We start from the raw sequence: 18,438 nt of genomic DNA, 5'->3' as shown, positions 1-18,438 counted from the left end.
TTAGTCAGCAATATCCCACTGACTCAGAAGTTTTCTAAATTGGTTGTCTTCTCTGTGGTTAGTAAGTTTATAACCAATGAATCAATCAATCAATATGCTTGTAATAGGCTGCTGGTTTAATTTTAGAATCAGAAGTTTTATATTGGACTATTTTCAAATGTAGAAATGCTTTTTTTTCCTGTCTTTTTTTTTTGTATACTCAAAATTATTTTACTCCTTGATGTTATTTAATTTCTGAATTTTTTTTTCTTTTATTTCAGCTCTTCATGAGGGTACCAAAGCTCAGGTTACATACATTGTCCATGTCCCGCCCATCCCCCTGAGTCAGAGTCCCAAGCCTGTCCATTCCCCAGACAGTGCGCCCGGCCCTCACCATGTAGTCATAACTCCATCCCCTCCCCCCACCCCCCACCTCCCCGAGTCAGCACCCCCAAGCATGACCATTCCCCAGACAGTGAGCAATGCACTTATCATGTAGGCCTACACCCATCCCCTCCCCCCACCCCCGTCTCAGTCTGATATCCAATTGGTACCCTTCCCCGATGTACTTTTAGGTGATGATCAGGGAAAGCAATTTTCTGGTGAATACATGTGATGTTTGTTTTTCCATTCTTTGGATACTTCACTTAATAGAATGGGTTCCAACTCTCTCCAGGAGAACCAAAGAGATGTCATATCACCGTTATTTCTTATAGCTGAGTAATACTCCATGATACCACAGTTTACTAATCCATTCGTGGACTGATGGGCACTTGGGTTGTTTCCACATCTTTGCGATTGTGAATTGTGCTGCTATAAACATTTGGGTACAGGTGTCTTTGTTATAGAATGACTTTTGTTCTTCTGGGTAGATGCTCAATAATGGGATTGCTGGATCGAATGGTAGGTCTACTTGAATCTGTTTAAGGTATCTCCATAATGCTTTCCACAGGGGTTGCACTAGTTTGCAGTCCCACCAGCAGTGTATGAGTGTTCCTGTCTCTCTGCATCCATGCCAACATATATTGTTTTGGGACTTTTTGATAAAGGCCATTCTTACTGGAGTTAAGTGATATCTCATTGTGGTTTTGATTTGCATTTCCCTGATGATCAGGGATGTTGAGCATTTTTTCATATGTTTGTTAGCCATTCTTATATCTTCTTTTGAAAAATTTCTATTCATGTCATTTGCCCACTTTTTGATAGGGTTGTTTGATTTTTTCTTACTGATTTTCCTGAGTTCTAAATAGATTCTTGTTATCGGTCTTTTATCTGACGTGTAGTATGTGAAAATTTTTTCCCATTCTGTAGGCTGTCTGTTTATTTTTGTGACTGTTTCTTTGGCTGTGCAGAAGCTTTTTAATTTAATCAGGTCCCATTTATTTATTTTTGTTGTTGCTGTGATTGCCTTAGGGGTTTTCTTCATAAATTCTTTGCCTAGACCAATGTCTGTAAGAGTCTTTCCTACATTTTCTTCTAGAATTCTAAGTGTTTCCCATTTAAGGTTTAAATCTGTTATCCACCGTGATTTGATTTTTGTGAGAGGTGAAATCTGTGGGCCCTGTTTCAGTCTTCTACATGTGTCTATCCAGTTTTCCCAGCACCATTTATTGAATAGGGATTCTTGTCCCCAGAGTATGTTTTTGTCTATTTTGTCAAAGATTAGATGGCTATATGAGGATGGTTTTATATTTGGGTTTTCTGTTCTGTTCCACTGGTCTGTGTCCCTGGACTTGTGCCAATACCAGGCAGTTTTAAGAACCACAGCCTTGTAGTATAGTTTGAAGTCTGGCAAATTAATACCTCCCATTTTGTTTTAATTGCTTTTGGTATACGGGGTCTTCTCTGATTCCATACAAAGTGTAAAATTATTTTTTCTAAATCTGTGAAAAATGATGTTGGTAATTTAATAGGGATTGCATTGAATCTATAGATTACTTTGGGTAGTATAGACATTTTGACAATGTTGATTCTTCCTATCCATGAGCATGGTATGGTTTTCCACCTATTTACATGTTCTGCAATTTCCTTCCTCAGTGTTTCATAGTTCTCTCTATAGAGCTCCTTTACCTCTTTAGTTAAATATATTCCTAGATATTTTATTTTCTTTGTTGCTATTTAGAAGGGTAATGAGTCCTTAATTTGGTTCTCCGATTGAATGTTATTGGCATATATGAATGCCTCTGATTTGTGTGTGTTGATTTTGTAACCTGAGACTTTACTGAATTCATTAATTAATTTCAGGAGTCTCTTGGTTGAGTCCTTGGGGTTTTCCAGATATAACATCATATCATCAGCGAAGAGTGAGAGTTTGATCTCTTCTGTCCCTATTTGGACACCCTTGATTCTGCTCTCTTGTCTGATAGCTCTCGCAAGGACTTCCAATACTATGTTGAAAAGTAATGGGGACAGTGGGCAGCCTTGTCTGGTTCCAGTTCAAAGTGGGAATGCTTTCAATTTTTCCCCATTCAGTATGATGTTGGCTGTGGGTTTGTCATATATGGCTTGTATTATTTTTAAGTAGGTCCCCTTTATGCCTATTTTGTTAAGCGTTCTTATCATAAAAGTGTGTTGAATTTTGTCAAATGCTTTTTCTGCATCTATTGAGAAGATCATATGGTCTTTATTTTTGCTTCTATTTATGTGGTGAATTACATTTATAGATTTTCATATGTTGAACCACCCCTGCATCTCTGGGATGAAGCCTACTTGGTCATGATGAATTATTTTTTTAATAAGCACTTGGATATGATTTGCTAGAATTTTACTGAGAACTTTTGCATCATTGTTCATAAGAGAAATTGGTCTGTAGTTTTCTTTTTTTGTTGCATCCTTTCCTGGTTTTGGTATCAATGTTATATTGGCTTGGTAAAATGTGTTGGGGAGAATTCCATCCTTCTCAATATTGGAGAATAGTTTATGTAGGATGGGTACCAGTTCATCCTTGTATGTGTGGTAAAATTCGGGTGTGAACCCATCTGGACCAGGGCTTTTCTTTTTGGGAAGGTTTTTTATTGCTGTTTCAATTTCAGTTCTTGATATTGGTCTATTCAGGAATTCTATTTCTTCCTGATTGAGCTTGGGAAGGCTATGTGTTTCTAAGAAATTGTCCATTTCCTCCACATTTTTCAGTTTGTGTGCATAAAGGTTTTTGTAGAATTCATAGATGATATCGTGTATCTCTGTGGCATCGGTTGTGATTTCTCCTTTCATGTTCATGATGGAAGTTATTAAAGATTTTTCTTTTCTGCTCTTGGTTAGTCTAGCCAGTGGTGTGTCTATTTTGTTTATCTTGTCAAAGAACCAACTTTTTGTTTTATTAACTTCCCTTATGGTATTTTTGTTGTCCTTTTCATTCAGTTCTGATTTGATCTTAATAATTTCTCGCCTTCTGCTGGGTTTGGGGTCAGTCTGTTCTTCTTTCTCCAGCTCTTTGACTGTATTCATTAGATTGTCTATTTGTAAGTTTTCTGTCTGTTTGAAATAGGCATTTATGGAAATGAATTTTCCTCTCAGGACTGCTTTAGCTGCATCCCATAGATTTTGATAAGTTGTGTCTCCTTTATCATTCAATTCAAAGAATGTTTTGATTTCTGACTTGATTTCTTCCTTTACAAAATAGTTATTCAGGAGAAGGTTGTTTAGCTTCCATGGCTTTGAATAGGAATGAGAGTTTCTGTCAGGGTTCATTATTACTTTTATTCCACTGTGATCTGAGAAGATAGATGATATGATTTCTATTTTTTAAAATTTTTTAAGACATGCTTTATGTCCTAGGATATGGTCAATCTTAGAGAATGTCCCATGAGCTGATGAGAAGAATGTATATTCAGTGGATTTCGGGTAGAATGTCCTGTAGATGTCAGTCAGGCCCATTTATTCTAGCATTCTATTTAAGTCTACTGTTTCTTTGCTTATTTTCTGTTTGGAGGATCTGTCCTGTGCTGTCAGTGGGGTGTTAAAATCTCCAGCTATTACAGTATTGTCTATCATTTGGTTCAGATCAAGTAGGGTTTGCTTTATGAATCTGGGTGCGCCTAAGTTGGGTGCATATATATTAAGTATGGTTATGTCTTGTTGAATTGTGCCTTTCACCAGTATGTAGTAACCATCTTTGTCTTTTATTACTTTTTTTGGTTTAACAATTAAATTATTGGAAATTAAAACTGCCACACCAGCTTTCTTTTGGCTACCGTTTGCTTGAAATATCAATTTCCATCCTTTTATTTTCAGTCTAAGTGCATCTTTGCAGGTTAGGTGAGTTTCCTGAAGACAGCAGATACTTGGTTTGTGGTTTTTTATCCATTGGCCCAGTCTGTGTCTCTTGAGTGGGGAATTCAGGCCATTAACATTTATTGAGAGAACTGATAAGTGGGACAGATTTCTGTTCATCTTGTTGGGTATATCTTCATTGCTATGTTTTCTCTCTTGAGCCATTGTAGTGGCTGGAGTTTGATCTTTAGCTCTTGGGTGGTTTTACATTCATGGGTCTTTCTTGTGCTGATCCATGTGTAACTCTCTCTTGAGTACTTCTTGGAGGGTTGGTCTTGTCTTAGTGAATTCCCTCAGTCCTTGTTTATCTGAGAATGTCTTAATTTCTCCTTCATATAGAAAGCTTAGCTTAGCTGGGTACAAGATTCTAGGCTGGGCATTATTCTGTTTCAGAAAAGTGAGAATGGGGCCCCAACTTCTTCTTGCTTGTAAGGTTTCAGTTGAGAAATCTGGCATAATTCTAATGGGCCTTCCTTTGTATGTTACTTGTTTCTTTCTCCTTACAGCTAGAAGAAGGGTCTCTTTAGTGGATGTTTTGGTCAGTCTGATGACTACGTGGTGTGGTGTTTTCCTATTTGCTATGAATCTCCCAGGGGCTCTTTGAGCTTCTTGAACCTGTATATCTAGAGTTTTAGCAAGGCCTGGGAAATTTTCCTCTATTGTCTTCAAATAGCTTATCCATCCCTTGCTTATTGTCTTCTTCACCCTCAGGGATGCCAATAACTCTCACGTTAGGCTTCTTCACATAATCTCACATTTCTTGTAGACTCTGATCTTTTTTCTTATTTCTTTGCTCTATCTCTGTGACTGACTTATTTAATTGGAAAGAGTTATCTTCAATCTCTGAGATTCTTTCTTCTGTTTGATCTACCCTGTTCTTGAGACTTTCCACTGTGTTTTGTAGCTCCTTGAATAAATTCTTCATTTCTAGGAGTTCAGTTTGGTTTTTCTTCAATATTTCAATTTCCTTAGTGAATTTTTCTTCCAAATCCTGGATTTTTTTTGTGGTTTCTTTGTGTTGGTTATCCACTTTTTCTTGTATATTATTCAGCTTATTTATAATCCATAACTGAAACTCTTCTGGTAACATGTTGGTATTTTGAATCTGGTTTGTGTCAATTGGAAGAGAGCTGGTATTTCTCTTTGGGGGCGAGGTTTCCATTTGGTTTTTTGTGCTCCCCATATTTTTCTGCTGACCCCTTCCCATCTTGATCTATCGTTAGGTCTTTTGTCACAGCTTTAATCTGGCTAACAGCACACCTTGTACACTCTTCTTAGGCTGTGAAACAATCTAGGTATGTTGCTTCCTTTGTCCAGAGAGGGAGACTGTTGTGAGTTGATTCTAGAAATGCTTTAAGTAGAATATGAACTATTCTGTTTTCCATTACCCACAGGGAGAATTTATTCAAATGAAATTTTAGTAGACACAATGCAAATCTATATGCCTATATTGAAATGTGTACATATATATATATATATTGAACCTAACTAAAGCAAAACTAATATAATTCTGATTATACATTCCTAAAGACTTAACTGTTTTTTAAAATAACATATTATAAAGAGGCTTATACAAAAGGCAAAAATTAAGAATCAACATGATCATTGAGGCTTTCAATATTACCTCAAAAAGCTGTTTCTATCTCTCGTGGAAGAAAACTATACACTTATCTTAGAAAAACTAATTGGAAAACCATTATGCTATCATGTAAAAAATTCACACAACTATATGGCATGCCCCATAAAAGTCATATCTACTTAAGGTATATCACAATTATGGTTTATATTGTATTACAGAAATCGCCATCACTTTCCTCTTTCATAATGAGAACGTTTAACTTTTTTTTATAATTTACTTAACTTGTGCCACATAAAGTCAAGTCCCGGTTGAAACAAGTTAAATATGATTACAAAATGAGGCATTCTACTCACACATCATAAAAGTAACGGGCTTAGTACAATAAAGTAAGCTTTTATCATTTTTGAAAATTTATACTATCTGGATTTATATAGAAGGCAATCTTTACCAAAAAATCCAATTAATTTATATTTTCCAGGGAAAATAATGTCATACATAAAATCATCAACTTTGGCTATTTCTCTTATGGCCATATACACAGGCTGATCTTACCTATGTGCTAAAGCACACTAGTAGAAATGTGGATGACATGTTTTTGACTACACCATTTCAAAGGTTCTTGGTCACACACTAAATGATTTTTTAAATTACAGATTAAATTTAATTTGAGAAAATCCTTGTGGTGTAGAAAAAGGTGGAATCAAAACATACATGTGAGCGCACATACCCATGCCATCATATTAAACACAGTTTTCTTAAACATTAATAGTTCTCCATAAAAAATTAAAATTCTTTGTCACTGACCTATAGCATGTGCATGAGGGGCAGCAGTACATCCTTTTTTAGCACAAGGTGAGGATACGAATGAAATTTTAAGCAACTAGTATCTTGAACCAAAGATTTTAGCAAAGATGAACAATAAAATACATATTTTTTGAAATTTGGACTCAATAGGCTGTTGCACTTTTACATTATATTGGTTCAATAAACAAAAATAGAGTAGAAATTCGATATTCTACGGTATAGACATTCTAAAGCAATGGTTATATGTCATCAGCAGATCAAATGCACCTAATTTGAGTCTTTTGACACCTCTTGTTTATTGTATGATAAATTTCTTTGCAGTTTAAAATGTTATGAAGTTTGTGAAGTTTTGATAACACAAAAAAGTGAGTAAAATCAATAATAAGGCACATTTTAAAATAAAAGAGTGGAATTGGAATGTTTCTAACATAAATAAATAATAATTGCTTGAGTACAGTAGTAATATTCTTTGGTGGTAGGGGGGTTGGGGGTGGGTAAACTCAAAACTAATGGAGGTGGTGAGCATTGTAGGAGGGGAAAGGGCAAGTCTCAAATCATGGTTGGGATGTGGCAGTGATAATAAGTAACCAAAATGTTTGTACCCCCATAATTTCCTGAAATAAAAAAAAATAAGAAAGTATATATTAAACTTTATAACCCTAAAAAAAAGATAAATGCGTGAGGTGATGATTGCCCTGATTTGATTATTATACATTGTATGCCAAAACATCACATGTACCCTATAAATATTTAAACCTATTATGTATCCATAATAATTAAAAATTAATAAAAATAAAATATTGTAAAATATATTTATATTTATGTTCACAAACATTATGCACATGTACTCTGTATTTGATGTACTCATAAACTTTGAATATGTGCATATTAGTATGATACCCCACACTTACACAAGAACCCTGAATAATATGGTTGGTATGGACTGTGAAATGATTTCCCAGAAGTGTTTAGAGATAAGAAAGGAAGATCATTATGGATAAGTATAACAAAAATTTTACCTTATTTCCATAATACCTGTCTCCTAAGAGCTAAATATGCCTTATAGACTTTTTTAGTATCTCTGTGAGGTAGGGCCTTGGGAACATTATCAATTCTCATTTTCCACAACCATGTAACCTGCCCAGGATCATATAACTTTAACAGAGGCAGAGTAAAATGCAGACGAGGAGATCTCCTAATTCCCAAAGTCTCCAATTACCACATTAAATAGTCTCATGGTGGTAACAATATTTCCATCATTCAACAGAGTTTCTACCAAAAGGATTACTTTCTAAGTCATCCATACTTGTGAATATGCATCATATTATATTTATACCACAGGGAGATAAAATGGCTTTTGGTTTTGGCAGGTAAAGAAGTTTAACATTCAGTGTGATTATACTTCAGTGTAACTTCCCCAGTTTAAGTGCGACACAGCTGATAGGTCTATGGGGAGATGCTGTCCATTATGGTCTTCATGGCACTTTGCATTTCAATTATCATCCTCTGTCACGTTTAGGAATATGACCAAACCAAACAGCATCTCTTGAGATTTCAACAGACCAACACTTTTTGAAGTGACATTGCTGACATTCGTTCCTATTCATTCTCCTTACAGAGCAGTTTTCATTGTTCAGGCGCTTCTTGTACTGGATGTTTTGTTGAATACTTCTCTGAAAGAAACCCCCATAGCTTTCCAAAGCGAGAGCTCCATAGTGGAATCCTGACGCCGCAGCCCCACAGACTTTACACAGTAGGGGCATGCCACTAATTTCTGTCACACCCCTATGCCTCTTTGTCATCCCAGGTGCACTCGATTTCCTTGTTGCCATGGAACAATCCATTGCTCATTCTTCACGATGCCTTCGATACTGGGGAGGTACCGTCCTTGGGATTCCCGTTGGTACGGCAATTAGCGCCGCTCCGCGAAGAGGGAACAGAGGAGGAGCGGGACGGGAAACTGTTCCGTGAACCCTCAGTGTGACACGAAGCAGGCCGAGAGGCTGGGCTGGGAGAACTGGTACGGGGGAGCCCACCTCCCGCGCTCACCCCCGCGGCCCCTCGGGGAGGGGCGGAGGCCGCCGGCTCCCCGCGGAGGGGGCGGCGCCGCCCGGGCTGGAAGCGGGGCGGTCGCGGGGCCCCTCGCGGGCGGAGCGGGCGGGGCGCCGGGACCGGACCGCGGCGGGAGCGCGGGCTGCGGGGAGAGCGGGGGCGGCGGTGGCGGTGCTCCTCGCGGGGTCCCCGACAGAGGCCCCCGCGGCAAAAGCGGCGCCGGCAACTTCCTGCGGCCGGCAGACCACAGCGGCCGGAAGGCCCCGGCTTTATTTCCTTCAGGAGAGAAGGTTGTGCGCAGAGGTTGGGGCGGCGGCCTCGTGTCCCCGCCCGCAGCTGTGGTGAGTCCCCCCAGCGCCTTCTGGCTCAGGCTCTGGTGCTCTTTCTCCGTAGACGGGGCCTCGCGCTCTGCGGGGGACAGCCCTGTCTCCAGAGTGGTAGCCCCGGGCCGCGGTCCCTCCCCGTCAGCACCGTGGGGGCGGCATTCTCAGGATTCCGCCCCATCTTCCCTGACAGGCCCGGGCGGTTCCTGAGGAAAAGCCTCCCTGGGGGTCGCGAACCCCAGGTCTGCACACTGCAGAGTTTCCATTCTCCTTCGCCCACCCCCACACAGTCTTCAGGGCCTGGTTCAGAACTTGTTTTTAGTTTTACTCCGTGTACATGGTTGCCAGGGTGCAAAGCCTTGGGGTCTGTGCCTCCTGCAGGCTCCATAAAAAAAAAAAATTCAAACTGCATAACACCAAAAAACAGGGAGAAACTTATTACAAAATCCATGAAAGAAAAAGAGAGATAACCTTAAAAGGTGAGAAGAAAATTAACACAGCCTGTGTAGAGCCAGAAAACAGAGAAATAAACATAGAGTGATGAGAGAAATTATTGTTCAACCCATAATTGTATACTTAGCTAAAACATTTTTAATAAACAGTAAAGTAGATGAATTTCAAAACTACAAAAAATGAGAGATTTTATTGCCAACAGGAGTTTCTGGAGTATACATCTCAAGAAGGTAGAAATGTTGTTTTATATGAAGCTTAGGGAATCAAAATTAAACATAAGAAACTTGCAGAAATACAGGGCTAAAATTGAACTAAAGAAACTATCCTGTCCTTAGCTGCATCACATTAAAAAGTATTTAGATATAATAAAAGTGCAACTCCACCCAATTTAATTAATTCAAATATCAAATTCTTTGCTACTTGAATAATTTAACTAATGGCAGAACATATTCTTCAGATTATTTTTAGTATCAATTGCTAAAATTTGCTAAAAAATCCATGACACTTCTATTGCATATTTTACAGAATATTAATTATCCTTTTATGAGAACTGATTAACACCAAAGGACCCACAGTGGAATAGACATTGTCCAAAAGCATCTGGACACGGGATGACTGGGTCATATTTCCTTAACAGGTATGAGAAGGATGAGATGCTCAAGTCCGCCCAGCACATGACCACAAAATAACTCACCAGCAGCAGATTGGTCTGGGTGGCCCATTTCTCTAGGGATGATCTTTAGAAGAGGCTGGTATGGTAAATGTACTAAGAGTGCTTTTGCCTTAACAGGAGAGTTATGATATGTGTACCTGAGAGCAGCATAATTTTTACAAAGGAGACATGTGTGAGTAGTGGCAACATGAAATAAAGGCTCCAGACAATGTAGCTTGTGAAGAAATGTGAGCAGTCTTAGTAATAGCACATTGGTCTGGGTCACATTAGAAGAAACACACTAGAGAACAGCAGATTACTACTCAAAGACAAACTGAGGAACCATGGGAAGAAAAAAATATCCACTCATAAGGGATACTGATTCCCTATCTTTGAAATTTTGAATTGCACTGCAATAAACATTAGAGTGTAAGTGTCTTTTTTTTTTTTTTTAATAAAATGACTTAATTTCCTTTGGGTAGATATCCAGCAGTGGGATTGCTGGATCAAGTGGTAGGTCTATATTTATTTCTTTGAGGAATCTCCATATTGTTTTACATAGAGGTTGTACTAATTTGAAGTTCCACCAAGTGTGGATTACCATTACTTTCTCTCTGCACCCACACCAGCATCTATTTTTTTCCTTTACTTTTTAATTATGGCCATTCTGATAAGGAGGTATCTCATTGTAGTTTTAATTTGCATTTCCTTGATGATTAGTGATGTTGAGCATTTTTTCATGTGTTTGTTGACTATTTGTCTATCTTCTTTCAAAAAAACTTCTGTTCATGTCTATTGCCCACTTTTTGATGGGGTTGTTTGTATTTCTCTTGCTGACTTTTTTGAGTTCTTTGTAGATTCTGGATATCAGTCCTTTGTGGGATGTATAGTTTGTGAATATTTTCTTCCATTCTGTAAGTTGTTTATTCACTCTGTTGATTATTTCCTTTGCTGTGCAAAACGTTTAATTTAATTGAGTTCCATTTTTTATTTTTGCTATATATGACTTTCGGTCCTTAGTCATAAATTCTTAGCCTAGGCCAATGTCTAAAGAGTTTTTCGTACATCTTCTACTAGAATTGTTATGGTTTCCTGCCTTACATTTAAGTCTTTAATCCATCTTGAATAATTATTTAATACGGTGAGAGATAGGGGCCTTCTTTTATTCTTTTGCATGTGGCTACCAAATATTCCCAGCATGATTTATTGAATAGAGTTTCCTTTTCCCAGTGTATGTTGATGTCTCCTTTGTCAAAGATCACTTGGTTGTTTGTTGATGGCTTTATTTCTGTGTTCTCTATTCTCTTCCATTGGTTTGTGTCTCTAATTTTAAACCAGGAACATGCTATTTTGGTTACTATAGCCAATTTTTATTATAATTTAGTATAATTTTAAGTCAGGTGATGTGATGCCTCCAGATTTATTCTTTTTACCTAAGATTGCTTTGTCTGTTTGGGCTCTTTTTGGTTCCAAAAGAAATTTAGGATTATTTGTTTCTAGGTTTGTGAACTATGACAGAAATATTTTGATTGGGGTTACATTAAATCTATAAAACACTTTGGACTATAAGGATATTTTAATAAGGTTGATTCTACCAATCCATAAGTGAGTGGTGCTTTTCCATTTGTTTGCGTCATCTGTGACTTCTTTCATCAATGTTTTGTAGTTCTTCCTATAGAGATCTTTAACCTCTTTTGTTAAGTCTCTTCCTAAGTATATTATTTTCTTTGCAGCTATTGCAAATGGTATTGAGTTCCTGATTTGACGCTCATCTTGATGGTTATTAGTATATATTAATAGAAATGCTACTGATTTGTGTACATTGATTTTGTAACCTGAGACTTTGCTGAATTTGTTTATCAATTCCAGGGGTCTTTTTGTGCAGTCTTTAGCATTTTCATATTTGGGTTTTATAATTTTGAGGTATGTTCCTTCTATGCCTAGTTTGTTGGAGGTTTTAGCATGGATTTTCCTCATGTCTAAATAAAGATATCTTTGTATTAGAATCTTCTGTGAAATTACACAGAACGATTTAGAAATTATGTTCTCATGTTATTTCTCTTGACCTCAAATCAATTTGATACTGGGTTTAGAAAAATTCTGTCGCATGATGCTAAAAAAAGAAAATTTCTACACTCACTCTATTCCTCTTCTGAGATGGAAGAGGGTTCAATTGTTTTTAACACCACTTAAAATTAATGTCCCAGAAGTATAAATACATAAGGCAATGTAGATAATGTGACATTTGATATTCTTGGCTCATACTCAGAAAATCATGTCTGAGGCAAAACATTCCTCTAAAACCACCTGATTTTTTAATATAATGGAATTTTACTTTCCAACGTGTTTGCTTCATGCTTTACATCTCACTTAGAAGTGTGCAATAGCTTTGGTGATGCAGATCTGGATTTTTATTTTGCCCTGATAATTGCTACTTTATTTTTTTTTCTGTCCATTTGTACATAAGTGTGCACAGTACATCTAACTCAGTAAAACATAGAAAACCCATACAGTCATATAGTATATATGGTAAAAAACTTGCACCATATTTCTAAGCATCTAGATTACTGAGCGAGTATTACACATTTAATTCAGCTATAGCAAAATTCCACGGAGGTGGGGGGATCACCTGATATGTATGAGTTTATAAAGGGGAAATTGCATAGTTAATTAAATTTTTTTTTTTTACTTTCTCAAAATGCTTAATCCAGTAAAGGAATATATTGATTTTATCTGCCAGAACCAAGCTACTCATAGTTCCCAACAACACACATCTGCACCTTCCACTCAGTTGGAAGCTGTTTCCATGTTTCTCTAAGACAAGCACTGAGAGAATTTTAACTTAAAGGCTCAATGGTCTCCATATTTTAAGGTTCACAGTCTAGTACAAGTTAAACAATGTTTGGGCATAACCACAAATATATGTGGAATTTTTTAATAACCATATATCTGAATGATTTTATTATTATTCTACATATATTGTAGGCCATACACCAAAAAAGATAATAAAAATATTAGACAAAATAACATAGATAATCATTTTAGTATTTTTTTCCCTGACCCCCAAGGGATATCCAGCTCACAGGCTCTACTTCATGGCCCCAAGATGTAAATGTCACATACTGAAAGAGTAAATCTGTTAGATCTTCATGTGACCTCCTTCTCCAATGAGACTCTGGAGGGCATTGGTGCTGAGCTTGGACTGGGGAGAACTATGATTTCTATGAATTGGGGTTAACAGTAAACATATAAGGCCGACCATTAAGTATAAATTTTAGATAAATAAATACATATGCATATATATAATAATTATTGCATAGAAAATTGCATGCAAATATCCAAACATAGTTTTACTAAAAAGTTATTTGTTTTTCAAAATTTTAAACTTAACTGTGTGTCTTGTATTTTTTATTGGGTAAATCTGGAGAACTCAACATAAAATAGTCATGAGATCTAAAAGCAGTGCAAACCTAGGAGAATCAGAATAGGAAAAGTGAAAGAAAAACCCATAGAAGTTGTATAGGTTAGTCTGAATGTAAAGGAGAATTAGGTGCTATCTGATACCCAAAAATTATAAATCTAAATGCACATCTCAGCACATGTATGAAATGCAGTGACCCAGTGTCCTTGGACTAAGTGTGAAGCCCCTGGGCACTCTTAGAGATAAATAATACAGATCAAGTTTATCTTCATCATTCCCACTTTCATCTTATGCTATAGCCATGAATGTAACAGCTTTTCTGAGTTCCTTGAGTTCTTATAGTAAATTATTTATGCTGAGAGTGGTCATGGGACACCTGATAAAGTTGCATTGGAAGTAAAATTTACTAGAATGACTCTGACTTACTGAAATGTGGCAAAAGCTTTATTTTGGAAGTGAAAGAATTAGAGGAGGGGTTCATAAATCTTTGATGCCTAAATGTCACCTGAGTCATCAATGATGTGAAATAGCAGGTATGCTGTGGTCAATTATTGGAAGTAAAGGTTACCAGTGGAATTTAGGAATGACAGATTCAACTTTTAAAGAGTTGGCTCAATGGCTACATAATGGCATGCAAAATAAATAGATATAAGTGTTTACAAAATCTCTAACAGGCATCAGTAGACTGACATAGCCCTCGTGCTTTAGGTTCCTATGTAAGCAAACCAGAATCCCAAGTAAAGAGTAAAATAAAACTAGAGACGTTACTAATTATAAACCACCAACTAAACTCTGACTAGGTTATTTCTGCTCCAGGGCAATCAAGTACATTTTTTTTCATCTTTCCTACACAGAAAAGCTCACTGCCTGTGCTGCTGCAGTGGAGCACTGTAAATCTCTTAGTTCTGAGCACTACTTGATTCATGAATCATTCTTTGCTTAAATAACCCTTATTAAAAGTATTTGTCTAATTTCTTTTTTAAAACATATTTGGTGTTAGGAGTGAGGATAGGCCGGGTGCGGTGGCTCACACCTGTAATCCTAGCACTCTGGGAGGCCGAGGCAGGAGGATCGTTCAAGGTCAGGAGTTTGAGACCAGCCTGAGCAAGAGTGAGACCCTGTCTCTACTAAAAATAGAAAGAAATGATTTGGACAGCTAAAAATATATATGGAAAAAAATTAGTCGAGCATGGTGGCACATGCCTGTAGTTTCAGGTACTCGGGAGGCTGAGGCAGAAGGATTGCTTAAGCCCAGGAGTTTGAGGTTGTTGTGAGCTAGGCTGATACCACACCACTCTAGCCTGGCAACAGCATGAGATGCTGTCTCAAAAAAAAAAAAAAGAAAAAGAAAAAGAAAAAAAGAAAAGAAAAGAAAAGTAAAAAAAGAAGTGAGGATAAAGAAAGGATCCACAAGCAACTAGAAAAGCATTCACAAAATGGCCATAGTAAGTCTTTACCTATCAATAATCACACTGAATGTAAATGGATTAAATTCATCAAATAAAGACAGAGTAGTGGAATAAATAAAGAACAACACCATACCCAATGATATGCTCCCCACAAGAGACTCACTGTACCTGCAAGAAGACTCAGACTGAAAGTGAAGGGATGGATGGATGAAGATATTCCACATTTTTTTTTTTTTTGCTTTTGTTGCCTGTGCTTTTTAGGTTATATGCAAAAATTATTGTCTAGACTAAAGTCAAGAAGTTTTTTTGCTATGTTGTTTTTCTAGTCATTTTACAGCTTCAGATATTACATTGAAGGCTTTAATTCACTTTAGTTTATTTTTGTACATATTGGAAGATAAGGTCACCATTTTATTTTTTGCTTGTGCACATCTTGTTTCCCCAGCACCATTTATTGCAGAGATGGTCTGGTCCTTATTGTGTCTTACTAGAATCACTGGTGAACATCAGCTGATAGTAAATACATGATTTTACTCCTGGGTTCTCTATGCTGTTGCATTGATCAATGTGTCTTTTTAAGATAAGACCATGCTGTTTTGATTACTATAGGTTTGAAGTATATTTTGAAATAAGATAGTGGATAGCATGAAGGTTTTATCTTTGTTCTTTGTCAAAATTGCTTAGCTACTTAGGGTATTTTGTGGTTCCAAATGAATTTTAAAATAGTGTTTACTATTTCTGTAAAAAATTCTACTGAACTTGGTCAAGATTGTATTAAAAGTGTACATCAAAATATTATTCAATAATACAGCTTAAAGTTTAATGAAGTCCTGAAATATGCTACAATATGTACAAAACTAAAAAAAAAAATTCTGCTAATAAATAAAAGAGGTGGAGGAGCCAAGATAGCAGACCAGAAACACCACCAGTCAGAGCATCTCAGTAATAAGGAGAAGTTCTGGATGAAAGAGAATAACAAACAGACAATGAAGACTGGATGAGGGTATGAACGAAAGGGTGCCAGATCCTACAGGAGACTCCACAGGAACAGCTTATGAAGCAGAACTGGAAGGAGAAAGGTATCAGTGGTGATTAAGAACCAAGAGGCTGAGAGACCAGTGAGAAGGGTAGGTGGAGTTGTTAATTTCCTCTTTGTTTGCATCTTGGACTGTTGGTGGGCTCCCAAGATTCTGGAGAGAACTTCTGTCCACATGAGCATAGATAATGCTGTTGCCAATGAGCAGAAAGCTTCTTGCAGACAGGTCACCAGGCTCCCAGCAACCCCAATGTGCCCCCTGCACCACAGACCCAAGCTGGACAAAAGGCATCGTATTGCTTCTCTACCCATTGTGCACCTTTTTCCTCCCCAGGGTGCTTGAACTCCTCAGGTTCTGTCTTGCTCATTCCCACACAGACATGTCCCAACTCTGGTACAGACTGCAGGAGCGACAGGGGTCCAGGGGGTCCTGGGTGATCTGCATGACTCCAGAACTCAGTCATTCTGGATGGACTGCTTCCCAGAGAGTGTGTCAGAGAAAAACAGATTGCAGACTTTCCTCCACCCACACTCTGTGTCTCCCCTTCCCCTCTCCTACCCATGGCTGCTGAGAGACAATTGAGCCACCACATGGAGGCCTCCACAGGGAGTGGGCCTCCAACCTTTATTTTTGAGGTCCTGCAGAGGATTGAGGTGGTGCTCAGACTGTGAACTCCCTGCCTGCCAGCACTCCCTGCTGCTGCTTGCCTGACAGCCCCATCAGAGTGGGACATTCTCTGACATGGAGGAGGACATCAAACCAGCTTTGGCACTATGTGGGTGAGTTAGCACCACAATCCTTTTCCCTAGCATGGTCAGGAATTCATTTCTGGGGCCCTAGGAATGGACCCACAGGCCAGATCCTGTACACCCGGGTCTGAATCACATTGCCCAGGGTCACAGAGGGGATATTTGTGAATTAGTCTTGAGTGGTGTGGGTGTCTGTAGGGGCAGATCAGGAGGAAGAGTGCAGGGGTGGTCCTAGCTGTAGCATGCTTCTGGGGTACCCCTCCTCCCACAGGAGGGGCATGCTCCCACCTTAGTCTGGGATCCAGGGCAGGGAACCCCTCAGCCCGCATCAGTCATAGGGGAGCTTGGCTAGCTTGAGGTCCTGCTGCCAGCAGAGGCCCAGGAGAAACCGTGGGATAGGGGAGGGTGGAAAGGAGGGAGCTCTGCTCCAGACTGCCAGATTGCAGGTCTCAGACAGCCCCACCTCCACATGCAGACTTTCTGGTTGAGTGGGGCCCCTTCAGCCCCTTCTTGGCACCTTTACCCAGAGGAGTGTAATGCACTTTGGCCCCTTCTGAAGCAAATCCTTTGCCAGCATTAGTGGAGCCTGAAGGCAAGGTCAACCTACCCAGCACCACCCAGTGTCATTCCCCCACCTGCTTCTTCTGTGGTGGAGAATAAGGGACACATCTGAAAGTTCCAGGGCCCCATCCACCAACTGGGGCATTAGAGATTGTCTCCTGGGGAACCACGGCCGATCACAAGACCCAAAACCTATATTGCAGCTTATTCCTTTGGCAAGTGCCACCTACTGACACAGAGGCCAATTTGCATGTGCTTTATAACATTTACCAACTCAATCATACAGGGTGTGGTTGATTCTCACCCTCAAGCACCACCTACTGACTCAGAGATTAAATTGGGCATGTCACCATCTAAACACAGGAAAATCCAAAAGTAAAAAGCAACAGCAGCTCCAGATGAGAAGAAATTGGAGACAGAACTCTGGAAGTATGAAGAACCTGAGTGAAAGGACACCCCCAAAGGGGGAACACCAGCTGTCTAACAAGGGATACCAACCAAAATCAGAATATTGAAATGACAGATAAAGAATTTCAAACATGGATTACAAGGAAGCTCTATGAAATACAAGATAAAATGGAAACATAACACAGAGAAACCACAAAAACACTACAAGGACTGAATGAAAGAAGCACGAAAGAAGTTGAATTATTAAGGAAAAATGAAACAGAACATCTGGAAATGAAAAATTCACTCAAGGAATTACAAAACATGGTGGAAAGCATTTAGAATATGTTATATCGGGAAGAAGAAAGAATCTCAGAGCCTGAAGGTAACATCTTTCAATTAAACAAGTCAGTCACAGAGATACAGCACAGAAATGAGAAGAGCAAGAAAAATCTACAAGAAATACGAAGTTGTGTAAAGAGGCCAAACATAAGAATCATAGGCATTCCTGAGGGTGAGGAATACACAGGGTTGCAAAACCCACTTCAGGGAATGAGGAAAATTTCTCTGGCCTTGCTAGAAATCCAGATATCCAGGCTCAAAAGCTCAAAGGACTCCTGGGAGATTCATCACAAAGAGACAAACACCATGACATATAATCATCAGACTGGCCAAAATAAACACAAAACAGGTACTTCTATGAGCCATAAGGTGAAAACAGCAGGTAACTTACAAAGAAAAATCCATCAGACTAACCGCA

The sequence above is a fragment of the Lemur catta genome, chromosome 13 (genome assembly GCF_020740605.2).
Source record: "Lemur catta isolate mLemCat1 chromosome 13, mLemCat1.pri, whole genome shotgun sequence".
In the NCBI taxonomy this organism is placed as follows: Eukaryota; Metazoa; Chordata; class Mammalia; order Primates; family Lemuridae; genus Lemur; species Lemur catta.
This window is presented reverse-complemented; position numbering follows the sequence as displayed.